Source organism: Grammomys surdaster, unplaced genomic scaffold (assembly GCF_004785775.1).
Source record: "Grammomys surdaster isolate TR1022 unplaced genomic scaffold, NIH_TR_1.0 126028, whole genome shotgun sequence".
In the NCBI taxonomy this organism is placed as follows: Eukaryota; Metazoa; Chordata; class Mammalia; order Rodentia; family Muridae; genus Grammomys; species Grammomys surdaster.
The window spans coordinates 5,097,897-5,124,466 of record NW_021620841.1 but is presented as its reverse complement, the minus strand read 5'-3'; the positions used below and the strand labels follow the sequence as shown (position 1 = coordinate 5,124,466).

Below are 26,570 nucleotides of genomic sequence, written 5' to 3'. Positions count from 1 at the left end.
TACATATGTATAATATATATATATATATATATATATATATATATATATCCTCTCTTTTTATGCTACAAGTCCTTTGCCTACATATTGTGACTTCCAGTTTAGTGTTTTTATGGAATTCCTGAGTATTCAAACCAGCTTGTCTCTGCCTCTATACTTGTTTCTTGTGCTTTTTCTTGGGATCTTTCCCTTATGTTTATTTTGTCTTGTTCCAATGTGGTTTTGTTTTAACTTACTGTGTTATATTTTATTATTATCCCTTAACCTCACGTAGACTGAGGTAGCATGCACAGGGTGTGCATGGGTTTGACCAGGACCTCTGCATGCATACATTATGGCTTCCAGTTTAGTGTTTTTATTGGGTTCCTAAGTGTGTATATAAGTGTGTCTCAGATTCTTGTGTCTTCTCTCCTTCTGTTTGTTTGTCTTATCCAACCCTGAAGTGTTAGATTTTTGTTTTATCTTATTACATTATATTGTATTTATCCCCTAGAAGCCTATTTGTTTTCTAATGAGAGACAGAAGGGGGTGGATCAGGATGGAAGGGGAGGTGGGGAGGAGCTGGGAGGAGTAGAGGGATGGGAAAACATAATCAAGATATATTATGTGAGAAAATAGATATGTTAGCAATAAAAAAAAGAAAAAGAAAGTGATAATGCCAGGCCAGAGTAGACAAGAAATCAAAATGGATTGCTATGGTAGTCTTTAAAAGCATTTTTTTCCCAGGGAAAATAGTGTTCGTCAATTATCTTGCCATTAGAATAGGATATTTCTTGGTTTAAAAGGCTAATTCAAACTAAATTTCACCAACAAAAATGATAAAGCTTTACTTCTCCATAAATTCATAAATTTATAATTTATCTCCTAGAAGGATACAACCTATGAACAACACAGGGGGAGAGGAGGCTGTTCATATGTCATTGTACACAAGGTTTTTTTTCTTTTTTTCTTTCCTTCACTTCTTTCTTTCTTTGGTTTGTTCATTATTTCTGTCTTTATTATTTATATGTATGTGTGTGTCTGCTAAGCTGTATGTATACCATGCACATGGAGACACTCGTGGAGGCCAAAAGAGGGCATCAAACCCCTTAGAACTAAAGTGATAGGCAGCAGTCATGAGCTACCTGACTTTGATGTTAAGACCAGGACCTGAATCCTCTACAAGAGCAGTTCGACTCTCTTCAGTCTTCAGTCTTCAGCAGCGCAAGCCATCTCTTCAGTCCCCAATTAGAAAGTTCTTATAGTTTTTCAAATGTAGGTAAAGGGTCTTTCTCAATATTGGCTTAAGTATATGAAATGATAGCAGAAAATCCACTCTCTTAGAAACTTGGGGGAGGGGGAAGAAAAGAACATAGAAGCAGCAATAAGAATGATATAATGGTGAAATAATTATAGTCACTGAAGCCCTTCTTACCTCGTGAGGTGGTGGGAATTAGGATCTTCTTTGAACTGTGTCTCTTAATCTTTGCAAAATCCCTAAAAGTATGTGTTATGTACATATGAGAAACAAGCAACCCAAAACTCTCCAAGGCTTGGAGAGGTTCTTAGACATCTTTCAAGGTCATACAGCCAATTAGTTCTAAGGCTGAGATTCTACAAAATTCTCAGGCCAGAAAACAAATGCCTAGTCAATCCCCTGTCTTAAAAAGAAAAACCCAAAGAAAGTGGGAGCCGTATCTTAAGAAACAATGGCAGAAAGTGAAGTGAAAGGATATATATATATATATATATATGAAAAATTGGTTACTTTTAATTTTTCACAGCTCTGGGTCCCAAAAAACCCCAACAACAACAACAAAAAACTACTTTGTATCCAGTTAGTATTATCTTAATATTAATAAGTAAAACTGCTATTAATTCTAAAATTAAGTACAATGAAATATGCCCAAATCCCATTTCTTATTACAGGCAACTGTCCCCTCCAAGAAACACTGAGGGGTACAGGTGGGGTTTCTGACATATCCATGGCCCCTAGAAGGACACTGTGGGTAGACTATGAGGTGGACAGAAAAAGAAATTGGCTAAAATGATTATAGGTTTCTGTCCCAAGGTTTGGAACAGAAATTCAAAAATTCCATATTCCAGTTCTAATTATTAATATGCTCTTTTCTCTACATGTTGCTGTTGGTAATTAGGAAAAGCATGTAGTGTTTAACTAAAAAATATAACTAAAGAGAGAGCTATATATATATTTTATAAAATAAAAATTTCCATTAGCTTGATATTATAATGCTTCTGTCACATACACATCTTCATTGGAGAATATAGATATCCAATTTTTCTACTTCCTCTTACAAGGACCCCATAAGTTCCTCCTCCTTTTCAGGTTCTCCCGCCCCTCTTCCTTGGCCAAGCATTTCAAATCAACTTACAATGTTTGTAATCTCCTTTTTTCACCTATGAAACTATTTTCAAATAAGGCTCATGGGCTATTTTGGAAGGTGGATGTTTACATAAAGTTACAAGTTGAAAGTGTATTATTTTCTTTGTTTACCTCTCATTCTAAATTCTTGATAAATGCAAACAAAGTGCAAAACACAAGGGTTCGTGTCCCAGAAGGATACATTTATAGGAAAGTCGTCTTCTTTTGCCATATATATATATATATATATATATATATATATATATTCAGAATAAGGTTCTTAATCTTAAACATTATATAAATAGAAGAGATTTAATTACAAACCTGAAGAAATGTGTTACCGTTAATTGAATTCTTGCTACAGTTACCTCTCCACACCAGTGTTAATAAAACTCCAGTTCAAAGTGGATGAGTTTGGGGAATTGAGATCGCTATTTATTTCCCTACCTGAGATGCCACGATCATCCTGTCAGGAAAATAAAGAGCCCAATTAGGGGAGTGCTTATTTGTGGCTATTGATCACCTTTACACAAACTGCTAAGATTTCTAAGCAAAGCAAGAGGTTCAGAGGGCACGGAGCAAGGTCAAGAGAGTAGGGAAAGGCAAATCTCTGTTACCGACAGGAAAGTATTTCACCTGTGGAGTAAAGGGCTCCTGCCCTTGGGAGCTGGGCTCCACCCCAGGGCCAGTGAGCCTGCCCTCCCCGCCAAGCCTCACAGCCTCCCTGTTTGGCATCTCTCCGTATTACCAAGCTATAAATTGCCTGGGAGCTTAGAGACAATCAGGTCACCGCGGCTCTCACAGGGGAAAAGCTTCTTACTTCCCGAACAGAAGGGTTCAGCTAGGAAGGAGGGAGAAAGCCCTTTAGTTCCCCGACCGTGCTGGCAAGGGGTGAAGAGAGATGGAGGTGGGAACGAGCAGAAGCCCAAGAAGGTGGAAAAACAGAGTGCCTAACAAGGTCGCACTTGACCCAAGTCTCCAAACTTACTGGTCGCTGTATGGAAACTCCCTGGGCGCTCCACTGCCTAGCAGCTGCAGCTGGGTGGAGCCTCACTCCTCCGCCCCACCTATGGGATGGAGCCTGCCTACAGTTCTGGTCCACCACACCCTTCCTGGGCGGTCTCCAAGCATCTAGCTGCCCTGACATTATCGGAGCCTGGCTTCCCACTCGAGTTTAGACGGAATGAGGCGACTAGTCTCCCAAAGCAAGAAGGACCACCTCTATCTCGGTTGTTCCTGCTTGCTTCCCCAACTCCGCGGTGTCAAATAGCCAAAGACAAACTTCTGCCTCTCTCCGGTCCCAGCTCCCACCTTTTCAACCTAGAACTCGCACATATTGAAACTCCTAGGGTGCTGTGGAGGTCTGGGCATGCTCAGTATCAAGTCAGGTTTTGATTGAAAGTTAAAAAAAAAGAAAGAAAGAAAGAAAGCTTTGTATTATGCTTGCTTCTTATCCAGTGCATATGGCTTATTGAACAGGTTGAGGGCATTCCCGAGTCTACCCACAGGGTTTAGAAAATGTCTTTTAGTATTTCTCCTTGGGATCTGGTTACCTCTTAGTTCACCCCACCCCCGCCACGCTCCTAAACCCCTCTCCTCAGGTCCCTGTCCGCTGTGGGGATGGAGAGACACTAACAGTACTGGGCTGGGCTCCGTTGCCTGAGAGGATCCACCTATTATTAGTGCTCTCTGATTGGCTCTTCTGAGCAGCGTACCTTGGTTGGAACCAATCAACAGCCGGGACTGGGAGATGATGGGCGGCCGCCTCCTCACTGGAGGGATTCCTGGAGAAGCTGCAGTGTGGGGATGCTCTGACCGAGTTCAGCCCCCAGTGTCTTTCCTCCTCCTCCTCCTGCAGCGGCAGCATCCGCAGTTAGCAGTGGGCAACTTGAGGCTGTAACCCGGGCAAGCCCCCAGGGTCCTGCTCACCCGACAGGGGGCTCAGCTCCCCGAAGGGGTGTGTGCAGGGCGGGGGCGGCCAGCTGGGACCAGCTGGTGGCCCTAGAAAACCTCACCCACACCCACACCCACACACCCCTTTTGTGTTGCAGGCTGCCCCTCTGAGAGCGGAGGCAGCGAGAGTACTCGTGTACCTCGCACCGGTCCGCGGTAACAGCAGCTGGGACCAAGACTCGCACCACCTCCGAGTCCTCGCTCCAGGTAAGGCAGCCCCACTGGCAGCGCGGCCACCTCCGTGGTACCCTGGTACCTCTGCGCTTGAATCTGTCGAAGAGACCTAGGTACCACTTGATTTCTGGCGGTGGGAGACCTAGGGAGGGATCCCCCGGTAAGCCTATTGTGAGAAATGCCAGACCACAAGTGCATCTCCGGGAAAAGCACTTTGCACAGGGCTGGTGATTCAGAACCAGGAGTTGATGTTGGGCATCCCCCATCTTCTTGCTTCTTCCATTCTCTCCTCTGTCCTCCACCCCCAGCACCCCCCTCCTCCCCTTCCTCCCATTCTAAGCCAGCACACCCCCCGGGGGGGGGGGAGGATTGTCTTTCTTACAGGGAAGAAGGGCAGTGAAGAAGAGGAAAAGATTTCTTTCTGTTGGAGGGCAGGGTAGATTGCAACCCCGTGTGAAAATGTGAATCCAGGAAGGGATGAAACCACATAGAGAATTAAATTGAACGAGAGTAGACAAGTAGATCACCACTGGCTCCTGCTCTCAGAAACGAAGTGTCAAGTTTGACTCCATCTCTTCCTTTGCAAGAGGCTACAAATGGAACAAAAATAACCCAACACTCCAACCCACTTTCAGTTGCTTAATTGCTGCTCCTCTCCTGTGCCTGCTATCAGAATCTTCTTGTTTGCATCTGTCCTATGGGGCTGACAGTTTGGGAGAGCACATCAGTGTCAAAGTCTGAACTTTGAAGGCTTCTTGAGTTTGTAAAATCAAAGCTAGATCATCACCCTCCCGAGATTTGTCCAGGTGGCCTTTACAATGGAAGGGTAAAAACATGGGAAGTTTCAAAACCTTTGCAAGTGACATCAGAATTATCAGGAGACTTAGATTTTACTTTGATCTGGCTAATCTGGTTAGCTTTTGTGGGCATGTTGATGTCCACTTCCCTAGCCTTAACCCTTTGGTGAAACACAGGAAGTTTAACTTTTGTGTTAAAGCTTCTTTTGTGCACGAGATTCCATTTTTACCTTTTTAAAGGCTGCATTCGAATGCCACTGTTTAGCTACTAAATTCGTGTCTCGACACACTCTTTTAATATGAAAATATTGAATAGATATAAAAATGTTTCTGCAGTTTTCGTATTCCCTTCAGAAGGTAGGTGTAGGTTCAGTTGACAGGATCCTCTTGGACTAGAAGAAAGTTTAGGAAATAATGGGGGGAAGATAGTCTCAAATTTAAAAGATCTTAAGGGGGAAAACATTTCTCTTCTCACATCTTGTTAAAAGAAAGCTATTGAAACAACAACTTCCATAACTGTCAGAGAAACAGGTCAAGCAGATCGTACTTGTTAGACCGAATCTTGACAATAGCTTCTGCAATCTCTAATTCCGTCATCTCTGATCTAAGCTCTGTTTTCCTATTATTCCTCAGAGACTGATAAGCGATTACCATCAGCGGGGGGGGGGGGGGGGGGGGGGAAGGGAAAAAACCAGTCATATGTAACAGGAAAGCACTGCAAGCGGGTTCTGCAACAGCAGAGCAAAGACAGCAGATGCTCGTTCCAAGATAAATCTTTCTGATTTATCAGGAGAAATGCCAAGTCGTATTTTTTTTTCTAAATGCCCACTTGAGATAAGAAGAGGAGATCTTCCCTTCTTAAGTCTATCTCAACTCCCACATCAGCCTGGGTACCCCAGGTTATCCTTTTCAAATCACATACCTTTAACTTGTAAGTTTCTACACAAACTTAGGAAAGAGCTGACTTCACACAGCATCGGTGATATTGACATACGTATTGATGAATATTAATATTGTGTATTATTTTCAAAACCGTTTTCTATTCTAGATGATTATCTCACCTACCTTAGAAGACTTCATGCACATAGGCATGTGCACACACACACACACACATATAAACACACATACACATTCTCCACACATAAGCACACATACACTCCACACCACACACATACACCATGCGTACACAGTCATATCACACTTGTATAGGCATATAGGAAATTTTTCTAAAGCTTGACATCTAAATGACTTCCTGAAAAATGTAATGTCTCTTCTGGGATCTACGACTTTTCAGAGGGAACACTTTCCGGGTACAAGGACGAAAGGATAACCACTTAATTACTTCACGCGTGTGTGTACAGCTGAGTTTACAAGTTTAGACATGAAAAGACGGAAAGGAAAGAAGTAGCTTTCCATGGGGACAAAATAGGACTCTGTTTGGTTGTTTTTGCACTGTGCTAGGGACATGTTAAAGTGTAGGCTTGGTTTGTGATATTTATTTGCATGACTCTTTGTAAAATATTAATTATAACAACAGCGTGTACAGAGACGCTTATGAATGTGAAGGGTTTTTATTTTTTCATGTACTTCTGAAAAACCGAGCCTTCGTATACTGCAAGTCATATCTAATTGTAAGATGTCATGAACAGATTGAAGACTTTAAATGAATTTAAATGATACAGAAAATTTATGGTCACAATTTTATACACTACTAATTTTTTTACCCTTTAAGATGATAGTGTAGTAAGTCTTAATAATGCTTTAGAGTGGATATGATAATTATAATTTAAGATATCTTTATCAGGACTTAAAGCTGCAACTATAGAAGGGAAATCCTAGTAACTGAAATACCACATAGAAGTTATCAGTATTACTTTTGCACCTTATGTCTACATAGAAGGTGTTAGCTAGTCTAGCTGGTTAAATATTCAGGTGGTTCTAATCAATTTTTTAAAAGGAGAAAATATGCTATTTATTTTCTCAGAAATGTGTATTAGACTTGAAGCTAACAAAAAATAAAACTAGGAAATGGTAGTTTAATTATGTTTGCAAAATAAGCTGTGAGATTAATAAATAAAATGAGGAGTGCTTTGGAAATCTGAAAGTTTATTTGAACTTCCAGTTAGTCTAATAACACATTGAAATAATATCAATTCATCTCCTTTGATGTCAGTATATTAAATCAATTTAGAGTATATTCCCAAAACAGATTCTCATAGTCATCTTATAGGAAAGAATTTAGAGTGAAGGAGTCAATTTATATAAGTCTCAAACCTTCTGATTCTTGGGCTTTCCAGTTTATGCAACACCTGGGAAGGGTTATTATTAATTCTAATTTGTAAGATTGTATTTATCTTCCTAATGGTAATTATTATGTAGTTCAGGGATAAAAGAAACTCAATAAGACAGTTTGATTATATAATAGAGAATTTTATCTAATATTATGGGTAACCCGGACAAAGCAAGGACTTTATGCCAAATTATAATGTAGTTATAGGTCTTACAAATATTTTACAAAATGTAATGTTTTTCTCATTAAATATCTGATCCACTTGTGTTTTAAATAATTTGAAGATTTATTAGTCATGAATGTATCTGCACTGAAAATTTATTAGATACAAGATGATTTCCTAACTGATTTTATTTTCATTAAAATTAGACAAATCTATTTATGCAGGGATAAAATAAATGAGTATGAATGCATAATTTAAATTTGGATATATATATATATATTCTAAAATTATGTAATATTTCTTTAAATGATGAGGATGTAATGGGTTTATATATAAGTTACAATATGTTGAAATTATAGTATGCTGAAAATTGGGTGTACTCATTTTTCTAGTACCAGCCAAAGGAAGGTAACATTTTAGTAATACATTAATGAGACTTTCAGTAGAAAGACCAGGATACCTAGAGACAAGATAAATGTGCACCAAGAGCATTACGTTTACTGGCATGTACTTCCCAAGACCGGGGAAGGAGTGATGGAATGACTTCTCAGTATAAGATGTTCCACTCTATACATTTAGCAGAAGTTGAAGTCGTAATTTTGCTTGATTTGGATATGGTCAATGATCAAGTCTGATTGTAGTGCCTTTTCCGATGTTTCAGTGACCGTTTACTTCTAGGTAACATGTTCATTCATTTTATAGTTTTATGTAATTGGATGACATGGTTAGCATTGCTTATTTTTTAGTGGGGGGGGGAGTGGTATCTTTACATCTAAATTCTTCAAGGAATGACTGATGTTTTTCATTTTATTACATAAGCTTTATCCAGACCTTTTCATTTAACATGTGCATTTTCCTCAAGAGAATTTTAATATGTCCAAGCAGAAGGGAACGGCTATTTTCCCTTAGTTTCACAGAGAGGTCTTGAGACGCTTCTTTCATTGGCTCTAAAGTAAGAAACGATAGCCTGGAACATTAATAGCATCCTACTCAAGTGACTCCATTATCGCTGGGAACATAAACTTCCTTAAAGTTATGATGTCATTATTCAGAAATTTTTCATTCTTTTCTATTTATATATATTTTTTTATATATTTTTTATATATTTTTTATTTATATTCTTTTCTATTAAATGGAACGTTGACTTTTTCTACTGTAAGAAAAAAAAATCTTTTTTTTAAAATGAGGGTTGTCCGCCATTGTAAGATGATGTTGTTATTTATACGTGTGTTTTAGAGAGCATTCATAGGTATCCTAGAACCTATGCAGCCTGATGCATGGTGCACATACATACCTTAAAGTGTATGAGAAAAATAACTTGTTGTGTTGTAGAAACAATAATGATAAAAATGTTCTTTATGCACTGTAATATATAATGTTCAAAACCCATAGCAAAGGAATCTTTTAAAATAACAGTTTTTATCCATTTGAAAACAATACTCCAGACAGTTCTGAAAGACTATAAAAACTAATTTAGAGTAACAAGCACATTTTTGATACCGTTATGAGTTTCTGGCCACCCCTCTGTGAAACTCAAATCTCAGGAAGAATGACAATCTCTATAATTTTTGTATTTATTTTTACCTCAAGTTTGAATTGTGTAGATCAGTTCCAATCGTCTTTGACTTTGTTTTGATTCTCTAAATAGGCAAGCAAGGTTTAGAAAAGTGTCAGCTCAGTGGTTATGGTATAAAGAGTAAAGGAAGAGTGCTGATTGTTTCTCTAAGTGCCGTAACTACAGAGAGCATGGTTGTTGTACTGATTGTGTGCATAGGGAGGCACTATGTCAAAAGAGGTCTCTAGAAAATTATGATGCATGTGAAGATAAAAATTATCATCTAGTTCTCAACTGTTTGTGCTAAACAAGAGGTGGAGAATTTCTACATTCAGTGAGAACAACAGCCTTTAAACCAGTATCAGAATCAGGTAAGATTATTTGCCAAAGACGTAATTCAGTAACTTTCTTAGCAGCCCTGTCAGACAACATTCCTTACCATGTACTAGGTTACAAGCATGCTACTGAAACCACAAGTGATAGGCACAAAACACTTAGCTAAAGGCCTCTGTCGGGAGTTAATTCTGGATTGAAATATCTGATAAATCCTATCCACTATGGCACAGAAATGGGCACTCACTGTCTTTGTGAACCTATTGCTATTATTTGTGAAATATGGCTTAGTGGATCATTCTAACATGCCTAGCATTTGTCTAATTATTTTTTGCCAGAGGGAGGAAGTCGCTGTATATTGTTCTCTGTGAGAACTAAATATTTTATTTTCCCTCTTAAACAATTCAGCTACTTAATCAAGGATAAAATGTGCACACATACTCGAAGACAAATATAATTGAAGATTTTTAAATGTCAAACATACTTCCCCTGAATTGCTTAAATGATAACCACTGTCTTTATGTTTTGTCCTCACTCTCCCTGACCATGACCATAATTTCAGTTACATGGTAACAGAGAAAGGATCAGACAACCCCCACTTCAATCCTCTGGTGAATTACCTAGGTGCCCCTGCAGACTACAACATCCTGTTTTACCTAAAGGTCACTTCTTCCTTTTTACCTGTGATCCCATGCCTACCGTACATAGGAAGCAGGTAATTGCATTTACTAATTGCTACTCTGAGATTCCTTCATCAACAAGAAGGCAAAAACACATGGCAATACTCTGAACATACACAGCTGTGTAAGACTCTTATTAACCCTTGGATGTGTGATACAGTCACTTACAGAAAAATGTAAGGCCATTTATAAAACAACTTCTCTGAGAATTTCTTTCAATTCCTCACAGGTTATGTAAGCCAAAGTCAAAGCCATTAAACCAGAAGTTGCTAGGCCATTTTTACTTAACACCTGAAGATAATAGTGAAGTACTTATCCAAACAAGAGTTCCAAATTAAGCATGGAGGTAGATGCCTGAAATCCCAGTTGTTGGAAGACTGAGGCAAGAGGATCAGAAGACCTGGGCCATTCTCAGCTAAATAGACTAGCTTGAACTATATGAAATTGTCTCTCAACCTTCATCCCCAGCCCAGAAAAGAATTCCAAATCATACCTTCTCAAACCCAAATGTGTCTGTGATTAAGACTTTCAAATGGTAAAACATTTCTCCCTTTTAGCCTAAACATACTTAATAATATGTTTGTTCTTCTGCATTCCTAGGGTTTATGTTGATGTAGCATTACAGTGAGGCTGTTTTAAGGATGCATCCTTAGAAAATATTTTTAAACAAATCTGTGGCCGGGCATGCAACTTACGTCACAGGCAATGAGCAAGCAAGTAGGCAGGGCAACAGGGCATAACACCCAAAACAAGCAGAAGAGAGGTTTGCTGCTCTTCATTGAACTGAATGTCGTTTTTACCGAGCCCTGACCTCCAATAGTCTATATGGTGAAATTGCTGATAGCACCCCATTTACTACTATGCTGCACAGGAACTACCTTGTGGCTTATCTTTGAGGAAAAAAAAAAGGGGGGGGGAAACATATAAAGAACTGCTATTTAAACAAATGTTTTATTGAGACAGCTCCAGACTTTCGGATTTGAGTTAGCAACATTGTTTAAGAAGCACAGTTGACACAGTTTCTCAGTAGAAAGGCTAGGTAGCAAAGCAATGAAATTTGTTTCTGACACAGTGTCTCTGCCAGATCCTGGCTTACCAGGCTGGCTTCCTGCCTAATCGCTAGCATTTTCATCAGATTTGAGGAACGAATAAAGCCAGCCATTGGGCATTAGAACATATTTCTAGAACATTTTGGATCTCTTCTATGAATCGAGTCCCATCACCATGCTACTTTAGCAAATATTAAAAATATGAAACCACAGATGTTACATTAAAAGTACATACATGTAAACAGGACTGCTGTCTGCATAAAAACGTGTGGGTTTCAACTGTCTATACAGACGACCAGGCTATACAGGAGTTGTGTGAGCCACATATGCCATGACATGTAGGGACCTGTTTTAAATGTTTTGCTTAAATTATAATGTTAAAATTTAAAGGTCAAGCAAATCACTACAAGACATGTCTAAGACTAGCAATCAAAACATGACATTTTAAAAGAAAGCCAGCATACCCCTAAACCCAAACTATAAGACTTTTTAAAAAAGTTTTAAATTGTTTTTATAGATGTCATCTTATCTTGTGATGATTTTTTTTTTCCCTCTAGGGTGTCATAGATACTTCCTGAGCAACTCCTAGATAACACAAAATGAATATTGGTGTTTGGAGAGAGCTTGACTTCTCAGGAACAAGGAAAGAGATGAGTCCTGCTGTGTCTTTGGGATTCTGTCATCAAGGACATATTGGACACATAGAAATCATTTTATTTCTCTTGACTTCTGACTTTTATACTTGTTCTTAGGCATTGAAGCATTTTACTGCTTATTGCATGAGTAGAAAATATTATTGTTTCAACTTTCTGGCTATGAAAATACTTCAGAAATTCTCTGCAATTTCTTCCTTCCTATAAGGCCAATTCTTTTCCCAACCTTTTCCTCCCTGCTCTCTCTTTTCATTTTCCTCTTCATTTTCTTCCCCCTCCTCACCTTTTCTTTCTTTTTGACAGCTTCATAGATATGTCCCTAGAGATGCAGTGCCAGAAGTCTTCTTCTTAATTCTTTTCTCACCATTACCAGCTTGAAACACTTTTTCCAACAACCAACTCATGTAACATGGATACATTATAACAAACAAGACATGTAACATGTAATGTACATACATTAGCATCATGAAACATGTATATATAAGTACAGGAACATGCTCTTGTTTACATAACTGACATGCTTAATGGAATGTGCCACGACTTGAGTGATTTTTAATAATTTACATATTTAGGCCTCTCTTGTGCATAATTTCTAGACCCAAACTGATTGCAGAGAAAATGAAGAATTATACTTTAAAACAAAAAAATGATAACTTAGCATGGAGTGCTTTGCACGCTACACTTGGCAATGCATTCTTCTTACCTTGATTGGTACATAGCTCTGTACTGCGGAAATTTTGTGTTACAGTATTTGATCTTTATAGTAGATTTTGTTTCCATTTTACAGATATAAAAAAGAAGACTCGGATGCTTTTGGTGGCTGCTATTACATACTGAGCATGTTTTTATATGTTTTGTTTATTGATTTATGTTGTCTTAGAATTCAATCATGAGAATCACATGTTTCATAATCAGCCCCATATGAGAGGCTTAGTTTGTTCTTGGTGATCACAAACAAACAAAACATATAATTACTAAATTAAAGTCTGTTTCTTATTGAAAAGGTAAAGAAGTTTTAATATTTTGTTATTTCTGCTATGCTAATTTTTGAGAGGATTAAGTTTGTGTTTTAAAATTATGACATGTGATTTTTTAAAAAATAGAATTTCAAAGCCTATGTCATAATTTAGTTTTCTTTTAGTTAACCACTGTATTACAGTGATGTCAGATTAGGAATCTCATTTTCCCTCTTATTTCTGAGTTCCATAGCTGTAAGATATCTTAATACCCTTAAGGATGCAAAGACCCATGATTGGAACAGTAGGAGCTAATTAGAATAATAGGATCTTTAGCTGTGCTATAGCTTCCTGGTGCCCTCTCACCTTGTTCTCCTTGGCACTCACAGATAATTTCTCACTGTCCCTAACCTAACACGGTTAGGAAGCTCTTGAGCCTATTGGTGCGTTCCCTTCCTAGTCCTATTTCTATTTTACCCCAAGAAATCATAACCAAACCCTAACTGTAGATTAACCCCATGTGAAGTCTTTGCTGACAGCTTCTGTGTTCCAGGATCAGATTTGGGAGGAAACACTAGAACTCATGATCATTGCAATATGAATTAATATCATCGATATCACAGTTACTCTTACATAAGGAAATAGAAATTATCATTGAGGTTGGCTCATAGACATAATGGAATATTGTTTAAAGCATAGTCTAGACCTTTGTAGGGATTCTTGGATGAGGAAAACTTCACCACCTTTTTATTTCTCCATACATATCAGATACTTTCCCACATGGTTCGGACTATGAATCCTATTTAATATCATTGATATGGTTGATAATATATCCATATCTTTTAATAAGAGAATTATGGAAAGGGCCATTTAAGTAACTTGCCCAGGGTCATAGGACATAGTATGACACAGGTAAATTCTTAGCCATCTGTTTACTGTGGCAATACATATTATTATCCTTGAACATATAAATGGCAGAAGAAAAAGAATAGAGAGTGTCCCATAGTGGATAACCTAAAACCTAAAGGCTAACTAATCTCCCCCAATGTTTGCATCAATTAGAGCATCATATTCCTGTGATATAAGAATGAATCATGAGGCTTTGTTCACTTGAAATGACAGGATCCAAGAGGATATATTACTTCTAAATATTGATCCAGCAATAAAATATAATAATGCCACTACTTGTTTGGTACTTGATGGTATATAATATATCAAACCACAGTATAATTGCTTCAGTACATATAGTAATGTGCCTGTCATATGGGAAGCACTGTTTGGATGCTGGCAATATAGGCATAAACATGGTAGACAAGTATTCTAATTTTATGGAGTTTGTTTACATGATAGGAGAAAAGACAGAAAATTAATAACAGCAACGAAATAGAACCATAGTAGCTTCAAATAGTAATGATCACTAGGAAATCACAAATATGCTAATAAATCAAACACTATAGTTGGGAATATTGGGAAAATAAAAATATAGAAGTTGAGATGTAAAAGAAGGAGGCCAGCCCTGTGACTGTCATGCAAAGGCATTCATTATTGCCAAAGGAAAAACCAGAGCAAAGTGAGCAGAACCAGCTCTTTATAATTAACCATCCAGGACTGCTTCATTGACTTTTACACTGCCTTAACATTCTAATTAAAAGCACTCTCAATCATCAAGGAATTTCCAGTGTTATAATCATCATATATGACCTCACCATGTCCTAAGTATATGGGATTTATTTCTGTGTAATATTGCCCTAGTTTGTCTGTTATGCTATACTGGTTTCAAGGGTTATAAATATTGAGCATAAAGTGAGTGGAAACTATTTCTGTAAACTCTACACATCCTGAATCCACTCTTTATGCATAAATATTTTTATTCTCCATTGTCACATGTTAGAATATACCTCTTAGAAACTTTCCATACATCTTTTGTAAAATTTTCATAACCTTTTTTCTTTTTAATTTCTGAGAGAGTCTAGTACATGCCTTTACCCCAATTTTATTATTTTTATAGACTTAAGTGAACTCAGTAGGTTTTTATCGCAGTAATGACTTTTTTCAATGTAATTTCCTTTTGAGTATATTGTTTATTATAACGTACAAAACTCTAGATTAGACTTTGAGACAAGAGTAAATAAATACGGAGAACATAATAAAACAAATTATTTTGTGTCGATTATCATTTAGACAACAGAGGTCTTGAAGTATTAACCGGAAATTATTTTTGCTTTTATCTTGTTTCATATCCTGGTTTCAAGAAGATAATACCCCAAGCCTGCCTAGGTCACTCTGTGATAGAAAAGCAGGTGCTTACAGATGCTCATTGTCCTGTGTGAAACCGCATTGCCATTTAATCTGGTGCAGCAGTTATTAAGCGATAATTAAAGCGTCAATCTTAAGTGACCCACTTTTTTCCTTCCCTAAGATTCTCTATAAGCTTAATAATAGCCGCATATTTTTAAAATGGAGTCATGTTTGCTATGGTACTCTAGTCTGAAAGTGACACATTAATACGTATTCCCTATCTATCACTGGAATTAAACAGTTTTGTGTTCTGTTTTCTGTTATATGCATGCATGTGTGTTCTGATTTTGAGTTTTCATTCATGTGAAGCTAGACAGGATTTTTAAAACATTTTTCTCACTTTGATTCTTTATTCCCAAGAGGACAATAAGAAGGGAACATTTGATAGAAAAATGTGATTAATAAGTCCACTAATAATATTTTGTAACATTTTTAAGTTACATTAAGTAACATTTACTTACATTAAGCAAATATGTACATAAGTATTTCTCTTTCCATTCTCACACTTGCTATTTAATGTTTATTTTTACCTAGTTAATAAAAAATATCACTACCAATTAAAATAACACTACAACACACACACACACACACACACAAACACACACAAATTATGGGTGTAAGTGCTTTAAGGCCAGAAGAGAGCATCAGATTGCCTGAACTTGTGTTATAGGCCACCTTATGTGGTTGCTGGGAACTGAACCTGGATCCTTTTCATCACAGTGTGTTCTGTTAAGCACTTAGCCATACTTCCAGCTCCACAAATTTTAAAACACTAGATTTTAAAACACTTCTTTAAATGTATTATATTTTTTCAATGAATAGCAATGCATTTTAAATATCTTTAGCATATGACCACTGTGCAAATGATAGTAATTTGCAGCAGTAACATATCTTAGTAGGTTAATTATAAATGTATGAAAGGTACTAAGAGAAGCCTTGGTCAAAGTTATAATATTTTTCTGTATTCATATGTTGGCAATTTTGTGTGAAGTTTCATATTTTTTGTCTTTCTTTCTGATATCCACAGTCCATCTGGGACCACTTTCCAACAAGTGTTGTCATGCTACCGTATGAGAAATCCAGCTTAGAGCTGTAAGCTGCCTATTGTTTAAACAGGGTCAACACGTTAAAACTCTTTTTTACCATTATGGATAAACTTGTAGAGTAGAGAAAGTTTATACAGAATAACCAATTCTCTCCCTTTAAAGCACTGATGGGAAAATTTGCCTATGAAACAAACAGTGAAGACTGAGCAAAAGCATTTGGAATTTTAAATATTAATGGAAATCGTTAACATGGTCTACAAGGCCCCTTGTGACATCCTGGCCTGGAATCACTACATCATTTACTACTCTTAAGACTTCCCTCCTGTTCATCCTCTGTGAACATTTTGCATCACCCACCATGTCTACCTTATATGGCATCTATCCTGTATAATTCAGTTTAAATATGTGTTCCTCAAATAAAATTTCTCATCCTCTGTCTTTAGCTCAAAGATTATGCAACATACTTGACTTTTTCTAGCATTGCATTTATCTACATTTTTTATAATAATCTTTTTATATGACCATCTACTTGTTAGTTAATAGGTCTCCTAGGATTAGAGAATGTGTTTAATTCGTGTTGATCTTCCTAGGCAGGTAGAATACTGTCCTTAAATACATACTCTCAAACCCTGTTATATCTTGTTGAACAGGGGGAAAAAAAGGTTTGTTTTCTAAAGTGGGCATACAAACTAGGCAGCTTCTACTTTTTCTGTAAGCTCGTTTCTTTCGTTGGTCATTATAGTGTCAGAGATAAGGATATTCCTGTGATCTAGAATGACAGAAAGAAAAAAAAAACGTACATACAAACAAACAAAAACGAACAAAAAACAACTAGCCAGAACTCGGTAACTTATCTTTAAAGGTAGTGAGGGTTAGGGTAGGAGAGGAAGCAGATAGAGGAAAGAGAAAAAACAAACTACTATTTTAAAGTGATTTATCCTTAACCCAAGCTTGGTTCATCTTGAGACATATGATCTGATCTCTTTATGCAGACTCTACCTCCCATTAATTTCCCATAGCATTCTGTATTTATTATATCGCTTGCATTTTGCCATTATGTATTTATGTATCAAACACTGGGAGAAGCCACTAGAAGCAGAAACTACCAGACATGAGGCTTAATATATTCCCCGTGTTATCTTCTGAAGTGCCCATTATCATACCTGGCTTATTGATAGGTGTTTCAAAAATGTTTGCTGGAGGTCATTACCCAGAATCTACTCACACACTTACCTACACACATGTGCATGCATGTACCCACACACACTGAACAAATAAATAACTGTAATAAAATATTTTAAATTAAAAAGAAATGTCTGTCAGGGAGTGTCTGGAAGTATAATTCAGAAGAATATCTGTCTGGCATTCACATGTCTGGCATTCCCAGAACTGAATATTCTAGTACATACCTGGAACATCAAACGTATAGGCAAGAAAACTGGTACATGATCATCCTCAGCAGCATAAGGGGTTCAGGACCAAGAAAGAAAAGAAAAGGCATTTGTTGAAAGAATGAAGGATGCTCAAAGGATAGGGGAATACGTGTACTTTGAATCAATGTTTTCTCTGTACCCTACATTGTAGACTCATAGATTCCCCTCTATGGTAAATAAAGAAAACAAGTTATTTAGGTTAGACATCTTTGATGTTAAAGTGGATCGTTTTACAATTACTCCATCATATTCCATAACAAGTTCAAAATCTGTATGAATGTTGCTACTATCTATAGGTGATCACTAAAATAGTGATTTCAGACCTGTTAAATGACTATAACTGTGTACGTTTCTAGCTGAACATGGAACATGGAGGCTCTTGACTGTGACCACAGCCATGTAATAGACTGAGGAAAGAGGCTCCCAATATGAAGCTCTACCTGGGTAGCTTAGTGAGACTCTGTTTTAGAAAACAGAATTCCAAAAATTATGTTAGGGTTGTAGCTTACTGGTAGGTCACTGGTCCATCACACATAAGGTCCAGGGTTCAATTCCAAGTGCTATAAAGGAAACCAGATTTCACATTTCCCCGATATGTCAAGGGTTGACAAACATTGGGTGGTAGAATCCTTTGAGCAGACTCTGAGACCTTTGTTATACTTTTGGAAGCGCTAAGTATAATTTGTTTGACAAATATTGAATACTTGGTTAATTTTATGTTACAGATTCATATGTAGATGAGCATACTAATGAGGCTAACCGTAGTCAAAGGAATTTTGAAGTAGGATATAGAGATGGGCTCTAAATAAGTGTTGCTAAATTTTTAACTTACCTTCTTCCTCAATTATTTTGATAACTTTTATTCTCTCAAAATCATAGCATCACAGATTTTTTTTTTCTTTCCTTGTTTGTTTCTTTCCTTTGTAATGGGAACAGTCTGTGATCTCACGTCCTCTTGAGTGTGAAAGTGTATCTTCAAATTCTGTCTGAATGCCAGATAATCTAGATAAAGACAAAACAGCAGAACTCTTACCGAAATGAAAACAGATATTATTTTTGAATGTTTCTGGTTAGTTGATTTTTTTCATTTGACAGTAAATAACTATCAGATATCCCTGAGATACTTTGTATATTTCTCTATTTTTTCTTCCAGCAACTTTATGTTAAATTATGAAATGAAGTCAATGAAGAATTCTCATACTTACCACACTGATTCAGACTGACCTTATGTTCTGTAGGATGCTGGATGGCTCCTGTACTGTATCCAACCATACCCTAGATTCCCACTTTTTAGGATACTGTGGGAATGTGCTAAGGAAGCACTTACAGACCTCTGGTGGATACTGCTGAGTGAATTGGCCTGGTTGGTTTGGGTTTTCCCATGCCTGTCTTACTCATTTTTAGTTTCCCTCTAACTCCTACACTTCATGTGTAGTTTTGGTAATAGAAAACCTACCCAACTGACGTTTGTTAGTCATGTCTCGTCTGCATCCAAGGTAAGAAGATATGAATTCTTTTCTCTCTTCTGTTCATACTGTGTGCTTAGGGGCTGAAAGGAGGATGCATTCTCAAACAAGACTGCCAATAAAAGTCACTTGAAGCAGAGGCAGAATCAAGGTGGTCCGATGCCTCCTGGGCTGACAGGAAAAATAAAGGTCATTGTGTCAAGTAGAGTGATCTGAGGAAGCTCTGACAAATCCACACAGTTCTGTGTGGTGCTGGGTATGTTGCCTTTTGTTATGATTGAGATGTGGGGTGAGAAGCATGGTAGATTTTTTTTTTTAGTAGAACCATAATGCTATCTATCCAACATAGAGTCTTGAAGGATCATTTAGAAAACACAATTCAGTAACTAGAACGGGGATGGAAACAAGGGAAGAATTTCCTCTTTGTAGGTTAGTGTTGAAGCAACATCGTTTCAGATGTTTTCTCTGTGCACTGCTGAAGATTTCATAGCCTCTGGATTAGCAAAGGAGTGGGCAGCTCAGGCTGCTGATGTCTCAGAATGTTGTTTTCTTGTTTTTATTAAGAGCGGAGCTAAACCTCTCTCATACGTGGTCCAATTTATAACACTGATTTGATTTTATTTTTAGCACAGTTTATGTGCTTTCTCCATCCATTTGTCAGCAAATGTGTTGCCTCTGGGCAAGTAGATAAAAATTGGCCTAACTTCTAGGCATCTGGAAGTGCGACAGAAAAAATAAAAAGCCCTCACCTTTTGTTCTATGCCTGAAAGACACTAAATACACTATCTGATGTCAGAAAAAGATGCATAAGGGTTCATGAATTTAGAGTGAGTGGAATTGGTTCTGAAAGCGATCCTCCATGAAGCACCTGATCTGATAGTGCTTTTTTTTGGAAAATTATTGTGAGGGAAATGCTTTTACTTTTTAATATTCTCTATTTGGTTTCACCTTAAGCAAAAAGGCATCTGTATGAACATAGCAAATGGTATCCATTCCACTGAAGGATTTTTTGGAAAATTGCAAGATATTTGATACAATACTTTAAAATTAACTGTCACCTACATATTGCTCACCTTTTTCAAAGACACAACAAATCTGCAGTTAGAAGGTATCTAAGATCCTTATGTGACGATCTGTATTACTTAGCGGATTCTCCAAATGTTTTGTCGGCACACAATATTTATCCATCGCCTAATGTAAAGTCAGCCTGCAATCAGGTGGCTAACTAGAAAGCTTTCTTCAAATATCTTTGCTTTTTCTTCAGGGAGGTTATAATGCAGTTAAAGAGCTAGGAAAGACTCACAAAATACTTCCAGAGAAAAGTGTTAGACTGAGCATTTCTTACCGCAATAAGGAAAACAGACACTTTAGAGGCATGGGAAACAAGCAATTGCCACCTATTTAGGGTGGAGGTATTTGCATTTTTATAATCTCTGTGTATTTTGTGATGGGCCTTGGGTACCTCTATTCAGCCAAGTGAAAAGGGTTTAGAAGGAGTTCCCATTGGAGTTGAGAATTCTTATGACATATGCCTTATCTTCTCTATTACAATATGTATCATCAAGTGTGAAAAGAAAATCTTCATCAACTTTTTCTCCCAAACAATAGTTTATACTGATGTTACTGAATGTATGTGTATTGACTGGTATGTGCATTCTTTTGAAACACTAAATAATGCAACATGTACCCCTTTCTTTAAGATAACATTGAAATGGATTCTTCTTTTAAAGCAAACTGATCTTGGCTGGAGAGATGGCTCAGCAGTTAAGGGCACCTACTGCTCTTCTAGAGGTCTTGAGTTCAATTCCCAGCACCCACATGGTGGCTCACAACCGTCTTGAATGGGATCTGATGCCCTCTTTTGGTGTGTCTGAAGAGAGCAATGGTATACTCATATACATAAAATAAATAATTAAAAAAAAAGACTCCTCAACCTTGGGCTAGGACAGGGAAGTAGGCTCAGATACTTTGGTTATCCTGATAAGCCTTTTGGAGGGAGGAAAAGAATGTTATGTGGTCTAATAGTCACTAAAGGAAGACCCCCCAAACTCAAATAGGATTCAAATGCAAAGAGCATTTATTGTGCAGGAATTATCAGAATGCAGGGTCAACCATTCATAAAAATGGTGACCCAGAGGTGAATGCAAAGGCTCCATTTAGGCAAATTAGGGGAATTGAGAGAGGTAGATGACCTTTATCCTAATTGGTTGGCTCTATCTTTAGGGTATGGGTAGTTTTGGGATTGGACAGGACTCTAGGGATTTTCTAAAACCTTTACTCGACCTTGAGTCTAGAGACTTTTTGGAACAACTGCTGACTGACTATTCTTGCCTCAGGCCAGATGGTTGAAAAACTCCTGAATGGCTGCCCACAGGCTGTGGTTTTTCCTGGGACAGATTTGTTCAGTTCTGGAAAACAGGAACTTAGTCCTATTCCCCTGAACTGGCATCTCACAGCCTCTCCTGGGGTGGGTCTAGTTAGGCCTTCTCTGGAAAGGGACAAATGATGTAATTATATCATGATCTCAAGATTACAATACCAACCAACCAGAGCTTTCAGGGTCTAAGCTGCCAGCCTGGGAACACACATGGAGGGACCCATGGCTCCAAGTGTATATGTAGGGGAGCATGGCCTTTGTTGGACATTGGTGGGAGAGGAGGTCCTTGGTCTAGTGAAGGCTGGATGTCCCAGTGTGGGGAAATATGAGGGTGGGGAGGTAGGAGTGGATGGGTGGGTGGGGATACACCCTTATAGAAACAGGAGGAGGGGGAATGGGATCAGGGTTTTTGAGGGGGGATGGGGATAGGGAATAGCATCTGAAATGTAAATAAATAAAACAGCCAATTACAAAAAAAAAGAAATGCTTAAAAAAGGAATTGTGTCCAAGGTAACACAGCATTACCCCAAAAGTCAGCCATGATTATGTTAATATTTAAGGTGAAATCTTTTTGTTTTCTTCCAAATCCCCTACTCTTTCCTCTCTTGATATCATCACCAATATTCCCAGTTCTCTCAGAATGCCTGATTGAATTAGTTGTATTAAACCAATAGAAAATTAGCTAACTATCTATGGTTATAACATACACAAGTGTATACTGAATTTTTGTTTCACTCTGGGATGCTTATTAAGCATTAATTAAGTTATTTAAAATTATTTATTTACGGCCGGGCGGTGGTGGTGCACGCCTTTAATCCCAGCACTTGGGAGACAGAGGCAGGTGGATTTCTGAGTTCGAGAGTTCGAGGTTAGCCTGGTCTACAGAGTGAGTTCCAGGACAGCCAGGGCTACACAGAGAAACCCTGTCTCAAAGAAAAAAAGAAATAAACAAACAAAAAAACAAATAAAATTATTTATTTACTTACAAGTAGTATATGTTTGTGTGTATGTATGTGTGTGTGTTTATGTGTATGTATGTATGTGGACACACGGAGAACAGATTGGTGAACTGAGTTCTTTCCTTCTAATACTTAGGATCAAAAATCCATCAGACTTTCTCAGCAAATTGCTTTACCCACAAAGCTATCTCGCTGGATCATGTTTCCTTGAGAATTCAGGATATAGTCTCTAAAATTAAATGGAAAGTCTGGTGTGTACATTTGCATAAGTATGCATACAAAGGAAGAAATTGAGATTTCGTCACAATGTAAAAGACTTAGGATTCCAAAGTGCTTAAGATTCACCAAGTAGGTTTGAAAACAGGCATAACATGTCTCTCCCTTTAAGGACCTTCTGAGGTAAGGGAAGCTTATACCATAACTACCAGTATACAAATGAGTGTGAATGGGTGTATACCACATGAAGAAGAGACTTGATCATCGTAAAGGAAATGAAACACTGAATACTCCTATGAGTTTAGAGAGGAGACTTTTCTTAAAAATTGTCTGAGACTTCTCTTTTGTGGGGACAGAGCATCGAGGGAGCCTTTGGATTAATATTGATCAGTGTTTGGGAGCATAACAAAGAGCCCATGATGAGGTCTGTACTGATTTATTATGAAATAAAAGTTATTGAATATAGGAGGCACTAATAATTTTCATTGGATGAAATATTGAATGGTAAAAATCCTACATTTATACTTCAGCCGCTATGAAATAGATTGTCAAACACTGACTGATGTCTGAAAACTATTAAACCATTATTTGTAAAATAACTACTAATATCATGACCATCATAAGATATATGATTAAAAGCAGTAGCCCAATTACCAGAGAAAATATCACAGTTATTTAGTAGCAAATTGTATCGTAAGTGTATACTGACCTTCAGTGAATATCTCATTTATATTTCTGGGTGTTTTTTTTATAAAAAGTATAACCAGTATTTTTTATCACTGGGCTTTTATTTTATCTCATTTAAAGAAACAGTGCTGACATTTCCCAGTTGATTTCCCCAGGATCATGTCAGAACTAGTTGACTTAGAACCAGGCATCTCATGATGCACTTCTTCCTCACTGTGTAATCTTCCCTCCCCTTACTGCATGGTTTTCTCAACTGCAATATCTTTGGGTCTCTGTCTCATGGTAGAACTGTCTCTCTCCTTTCTAGAAACCTCTTCCTGGATTTTTTTCTTTATCCATGTTTCTAATTCTTCCAAATCTGTTGGCATGTCCACTAGCTCTCTGTTCTCTTTCCTCCTCCTCGATTTCTTCACCTTCAGTGCTTGGGTAAAAAGCAACCATCTGCTAGAGTGATGCCAACATTAACCCCCACGCACACACATACATTTTAGATATATTGATTGTTCATTGAGAATCAATTGTATTGATTCTTCATGTGCTTATCTTCTCACCTCGTTCATAATACTGTAAGCAGAACCAAGTGTTCTTTGTGGTTAGCTCATTGATTACCTTGCTTTGTTTTGTTTTCATAAACCAGGTCATTAGGCACCAAATGGGCTCTTGATATTCACTGATTTCTTAAGATGCTGGCGTAGTTTTTGGAGGGGAATGACAAATAACTGATAAACACAAACATGTTGCAATTTTATGCCGTGAAAAAAAGGCTTTCGCCTATTTTTCCTCAGTTACTAGGACACCATTTCGTATCATCATCTTCACATTTATATGAAAGCAGTTTTAGAGACCCTCAGTATTTGAGTCAGAATGGAAAACCTAGTTCCTGGGTTATGCAAGGATTCTGCTCACCAGCAGGCTTTCTGGGCTCACCATACATGTTACGTAAGGTGCCAGTTCATTCAAGAAAGTCTTGAATACAAGTTTGTGGATTGTAAAGTAGTAACAGTAAAATAATAGCTATTGGGTATTTATTTCTATCTACAAGTCTCTTTTGCGAGCTTCTCAAGTTGTAAAACTTAAGACACCTTGGAACTTGTAGCATGAATGTAAGATGAACGGAAACTTTGTCAGAGATATCCAAAGAAACCTGTGACGATTTGAGTTGTGCTTTGGAGGAAGGCCACAGATTTGGTGATACCCATTAAGTTGACTTCCGTCAGCATCCCCTCCTCAAAGGCTGAGTGAAGTCTGCTAAAGTTCACCAGGCACCAGGCTTATCCTGTCATACATGACATCTCTAGAATGGCTTCTTGGATCTGCTAACTCAGTCCTGTGTGATTTAAGTGCTGAGGATTATTCTTAAGTCACATTTCTATATGGAAAATATGTTCAGGAGATTCTACAACATCTAAGATAACAATGAATATGTTCACAACTATGCCATATGTGTATATGCTGGCTTCTATTCATGATAATCTTGATTGTCTTGATTGGATCAGCTGTTTCTCTGTGCTGTTAATTAAGGATCAAAGCAGGATACTTAGTCACCCTTCTGTATTTTGTAAGATATACTTGAACTATCTTGCTGAATATGATCCAAGAATGATAGTCCAAGTGGAATGATGGTTTGCACGTTTCAGTAAGCAACATGTGATATAACGTTAGCCTCTTTTATTGGATTCACTGGTATGAGAATACCGTATTTAAATATCTTAGCCCGGAAACCTACCATTATTTTCAAAAGTACAACCGTATCAGTCCTCAAAATATAGCACCTATGGATTTCTGAACATAATACTCTTTAAAAATTACGCTAGTTACTAATAGCCCAGAGCTTAGCCTTTGCAATTAAATGACCAAAAAGTAGTTTAACCCAATCTTTAATAATATGTAATATGGAAAATATTAGTGACTGAAGTCATCAAATATTGTAGCACATATCTGTAATCTCAGTATTTGGAAGAGCACAGCAAGTTAATATTAAGCTGAACCTGTGACACACACTAAGTTGGGAGTCAGTGTTGAGAATTTATCACAATCATAATCATTAGAGTCATTAGCCCAGAAGGCAAATGCTTGGCTCATTTCCCTCTCCCCACTGCTACACATTGACTTTAACATGGATGCTACTAGAGTTTTCGATTCAGACAGAGGGAAGACATGGTTTTGCTATAGAAAAATAGCATTTCAGTGGTCTGACTTGACACTCATTAAATGCATAGGATGAAATGAGAAAGAAAGTAAAACTTAACTTGGTCTTTATAAGATACCCGTATGTATGTGACTTAACTGTACATTCACTCGCTCGGTTCTCTCCAGGAGAAACAGTTAGTGATGGATAACAGTGAGAGGAATTCATTTTGGAAATTTCATTGTAGGAATCACTGACTATACATCCTAATATGAGTCACTTGGACAGTGAATTCCTGGCATACTTACGTCAAAGTTTTGAATTACAAAAAGAAGATATCCAATATCATGATGATGCTGTCATTACATTAACTAAGTTTTCAGATGAATTGCTCTATTAATGATCTAGTTCATCCAGAGTGTTTGCCAGCTCTCATTACAATTCTAGTCACCGTAAGGAGTATGCAGAGACTGGGCAGGTACAGTTCCTGAGAATTTATAAGCAATTTATTAACAGCAACAGTGAGAATAGCTGGCAATTTTGTTCTTTCTTTAAATTTACAAATCATAGTTCTAATTTTAATCTATTTTTATTTTACTTTTTATTGGCCTGTAACAGACTTGATGAGGTGGCTAATAGATATTAACTACATGGGTGTCTAACACTGAAAAAAATCTGGAGACTCTAAGCCAATTTCTCTTCCTACACTTATATCCAAACACAGGATCTTGAACATACAAGGTATACTATGCCACTGAGCTATACCATCGCCTTAACAATATTTTATGACTGGTCTCCTTTTAAACCCCAACTGTATGCAAAATTTGAATCAATTTTAAGTGTAACTTTCAAAACCAGTTCACATAGGCATATTTTTTTCATTTGTACTGCAGAAAATGTCTAAGTAGTAACATTTGTTGGCAATTGAAAGCATCACACAGATAGTATGAAGTTCTTGCTATTTGGAGATAGTGGCAATAATATCAAGGCTTTCATCT

General features: G+C 37.4%; 1 protein-coding gene across 1 annotated transcript in view; it reads left to right on the top strand.

Moving 5' to 3' along the window:
* The first annotated feature begins 4,351 nt into the window (after positions 1 to 4,351).
* Positions 4,352 to 26,570, top strand: part of Syt1 (synaptotagmin 1) — a 502,043-nt gene continuing 479,824 nt past the window's right edge. Inside the window, exon 1 of the mRNA XM_028754572.1 lies at positions 4,352 to 4,519. The gene's annotated coding sequence lies outside the window, so the exon portion shown is untranslated. The remainder of the gene's footprint in view (positions 4,520 to 26,570) is intronic.